This window comes from Rhipicephalus microplus, unplaced genomic scaffold (assembly GCF_043290135.1).
Source record: "Rhipicephalus microplus isolate Deutch F79 unplaced genomic scaffold, USDA_Rmic scaffold_273, whole genome shotgun sequence".
NCBI classification, from domain to species: Eukaryota; Metazoa; Arthropoda; class Arachnida; order Ixodida; family Ixodidae; genus Rhipicephalus; species Rhipicephalus microplus.
In genome coordinates this window covers 183,177-187,500 of record NW_027464844.1, presented here as the reverse complement: position 1 = coordinate 187,500, position 4,324 = coordinate 183,177, and the positions used below count along the sequence as shown (strand labels likewise).

Genomic DNA, 4,324 nt, shown 5'->3' with positions numbered 1-4,324 from the left:
ACTTTAGCCAACAGGTGGAGCCAGGCGCGCCGTACTTGCGCGGCACTTCCCACGTCCACCGAAGTCGGTGCCAAGGACCACTTTCGGCGCCGGAGCCGCGTACGAGCCTACTCGAGGCGGAAGAACGAAGCCAGCAAGGGCCTGGCCGCAAGTGCGTTCAATTGTCGGGACGTCCAAGTCCCTCGTTCTTCCGTGCTTCCTCTTTCGGCAAGTCGTTGCGGCACCTTCCCAAAGCGCGCAGACCCGCTAATCGCGACGAGCGCGACGTGGCCGTGCCGCCTTTCCCTCGGCAGCAAGCAAAACGCCTGGCAACGTCGACGCTCCCCTAACCGCGATCTCGCACCGTGTTTCGTGTGGCGAATTCAAAAGCCGGCCGGCGCTGCTGCAACCATTACGGTCGGTACGCATACGCCGCGGAGGGCGGGACGGTCATCGGAGCGTGCGGTTCCTCCATCGAGTACTGCGCACCTCGGCCGTCGCATCGCCGTGCCATGACCGGCCGCGCGTCAACGCGAACCGGTGCCAGCGAGATCCCTCGCCTGCAAGAACCGACCGGCAGCCTCCGTCACCCGAGGACGCGGAGGCGCTTGCCGCGGACGGCGGGACGGTATGCACTGGTGCACAGCGGACCCGTCACATCGCCAGTTCCTTGACCGACCGCCGACGCTTGTGCCGTTCCTCTCGTACTTGGCAGTCGCCGCGCGATTGTCGGGTCTCGTTCTTGCACGCTCGAACGGTCGGGAGGGCACTCGGCTGGCGTTTCGGGAACGCGCAGCCTCGCCTTCTACCGACGTAACCACGACTCGCCGTTCGCGCTCCGCCGCTCCTGTTTACAGTACTAGGCGGTCCCGCAGCGGTCGGGTCGCGCATTTCGAGCGCTTCGAGCCACGGTGCAGTGGCGGGTCGAAAGCCGACCTATGAGTGCGTTGCGCCGTTTGTACCCGCGTCCGCCACCTGGCCGACCGTCCAAGGTCGCGGTGTTGGCGTCCGCTGGGCGCAACAATTTGTCACGGGGTGCCGCTCCACATTCAGGCAGCCCCGTGGGGAAAAGCCGACCCCGCGTCCAAACGGGGTCAGCGGCAGAAAGTGTCGGGCGCAGACGCAGCTGAGGCGCTCACCCTTCACAATCCGTTAATGATCCTTCCGCAGGTTCACCTACGGAAACCTTGTTACGACTTTTACTTCCTCTAAATGATCAAGTTTGGTCATCTTTCCAACAGACCGGCGCAACCGAAAGGCCGCGCCGGACATCGGTCCGAAGACCTCACTAAATCATTCAATCGGTAGTAGCGACGGGCGGTGTGTACAAAGGGCAGGGACGTAATCAACGCGAGCTTATGACTCGCGCTTACTGGGAATTCCTCGTTCAAGGGGAACAATTGCAAGCCCCTATCCCAATCACGAAAGAAGTTCCACGGGTTACCCAGTCTTTTCAGACAGGGATAAAGACACGCTGCTTCCTTCAGTGTAGCGCGCGTGCGGCCCCGGACATCTAAGGGCATCACAGACCTGCTATTGCTCTGTTTCGTGCGGCTAGGAGCCGCTTGTCCCTCTAAGAAGGTTGTAAGGTGCTGGGAACCCCGCACCTATTTAATAGGCTAGAGTCTCGTTCGTTATCGGAATTAACCAGACAAATCGCTCCACCAACTAAGAACGGCCATGCACCACCATCCACCGAATCAAGAAAGAGCTCTCAATCTGTCAATCCTCCCAGTGTCCGGGCCGGGTAAGTTTTCCCGTGTTGAGTCAAATTAAGCCGCAGGCTCCACTCCTGGTGGTGCCCTTCCGTCAATTCCTTTAAGTTTCAGCTTTGCAACCATACTTCCCCCGGAACCCAAATACTTTGGTTTCCCGGAAGCTGCCCGCCGAGTCATTTGAGTAACTCAGGCGGATCGCTGGTTGGCATCGTTTATGGTCAGAACTAGGGCGGTATCTGATCGCCTTCGAACCTCTGACTTTCGTTCTTGATCAATGAAAACATTCTTGGCAAATGCTTTCGCAGTAGTTCGTCTTGCGACGGTCCAAGAATTTCACCTCTAGCGCCGCAATACGAATGCCCCCGTCCGTCCCTCTTAATCATTACCTCGTATTCCAAAAACCAACAGAACAGAAACGAGGTCTTGTTCTATTATTCCATGCAAGTTTATTCAGGCGACTCGCCTGCGTTGAGCACTCTAATTTTTTCAAAGTAAAAGCACCGGCCATCTCGAGGCACACAATGAAGTGCACCAAGAAAGAACCGGCATGATGTTCAGTCCGAGCCGTCGCATCGGGTAGATGCACTACTCGTCTGGAACTGAGATCCAACTACGAGCTTTTTAACCGCAGCAGCTTTAGTATACGCTATTGGAGCTGGAATTACCGCGGCTGCTGGCACCAGACTTGCCCTCCAATTGATCCTCGTTAAAGGATTTAGAGTGTACTCATTTCAATTACGGGGCCTCAAAAGAGTCCCGTATTGTTATTTTTCGTCACTACCTCCCCGTGCCGGGAGTGGGTAATTTGCGCGCCTGCTGCCTTCCTTGGATGTGGTAGCCGTTTCTCAGGCTCCCTCTCCGGAATCGAACCCTGATTCTCCGTTACCCGTAACAACCATGGTAAGCAAGTAACCTACCATCGAAAGTTGATAAGGCAGACACTTGAAAGAAACGTCGCCGGCTCGTGGCCATGCGATCAGCACAAAGTTATCCAGAGTCACCACACAATACGGGCCGAAACCCGATCGATCTTGGTCTAATAAAAGCACCCGTTACCCAAAGGGCTCCAGGCTCACTGCATGTATTAGCTCTAGAATTGCCACAGTTATCCAAGTAGGAAGAAACGATCTAAGGAACCATAACTGATTTAATGAGCCATTCGCGGTTTCGCCTTATTTCGGCATGTACTTAGACATGCATGGCTTAATCTTTGAGACAAGCATATGATTACTGGCAGGATCAACCAGGTAATCGTTCGACTGCGCGTCCGTCCTCGCCTTCGGCGGGCCGGACGCAGTCTGTGTGCGGCGGAGGCCACCTTCAGGCGCCCCAACACGCTTATTTTGCACTCCGAGATGACGGCGTTCGAGCTCGCTACGGCACAACCTTCCCGAAAGACGAGTGGGAGCCGTGCGGCAAGAAGCACGTTCATGCTCGCTCTTTTTCGTTGCATCGACTCGGTCGCGCCGTGCGGGTTGCCCAAGCCCGCTGCACTGTCGGTGGACCGGCCGGAACTAGCAACGGAGCCGAGACTGCAAAGCCGCCAGACGACGGGTCACGCCCGCGTCTTCGGCGCTTTCGCATCTGAATCGCCCGAGGACGACACGGAACACACCTCGATATCGTGGTAAAACGGCACCGTCCGACAACCAGCCCCTAACGCATCAAGCGGATGAGGCTGCAGACGACTGCCGTGGATTCCCCTGGAGCAGACCCGAGGACACGCTTGACGAGGCCGAAGCCCGCCGCATATCAGACACCCGGTCGCTTTCGCGTACGCCGCTCACGAGAACCCCCACATAATAGCAGCGATAAGTACCCAGACCTCCTTGGGCACTAATACGAGCGTACTCGAGAAAATTTCACCGCGGGTGTGCCCCGAAACGTGTGGCACGTTGAGCGTGCCACAAGTCTACGTCGCTCTCAAACCCGCCGAGGTCGTAGAATTTGCGACCCTACTCACGAAATTCCCACCGAGGATACGGCCGCAAACGTACCGCACCTTGGGTAGGCCACGAGTTTGTGCAACACTACGCTGACGGCACAGCACCGAGGTCGTGCGCGCACGCACGGGAAAATTCCGCCGCGGTTTCTGCCGAAAACGTGAGGCACCACGACTCTCCGCAAGTTCGCGTCGACTGCGAAAGACCGAAGTCGTGAACGACGTGTCCGCTACTCGCCGCCGACACGCTGGACACCAAACGTACAACGACTCGACGGCGTCGTAGAGGCCCACGACGCGGTTTTCCTTAACGACGTCTCGGCGTGGCACCGACAGGTTAGAACGGCCGACCAACGTTCCCTGTCCGCCGTTCGGCTCAGTCGAAGGGCTCGGCGACTTCGGCAACGCTGCGAAGCCGCACGGTGACGCACGCCATGTCCCCATTTTTTTTTTTTTTTTCTTTCTGCGTCTGCCGGGGTGCCCCTATAATAGCAGCGATAAGCACCCAGACCGCCGTGGGTCGCTCGCCCCGGCTGACGTGGTTTTTCGTACTCCTGCGGCGGTCGCCGTCAAGCACGTCCAAATACGCTACTTTCGTGGGCGCATTCACGCTCTTTCGCTTCGCCGGAGTGCCAGCACTCACTCTGCCAAAAACGGCGAACATCCGAGCGGCGGTTCCCACTTT

At 57.6% G+C, this 4,324-nt stretch overlaps 1 non-coding gene across 1 annotated transcript; it reads right to left on the bottom strand.

The window, feature by feature from the left end:
- Positions 1-1,132: 1,132 nt before the first annotated feature.
- LOC142793071 (small subunit ribosomal RNA) lies at positions 1,133-2,947 on the bottom strand. The gene has a single exon (XR_012891422.1). It is a non-coding gene; the product is annotated as a small subunit ribosomal RNA (ribosomal RNA).
- Positions 2,948-4,324: the final 1,377 nt, after the last annotated feature.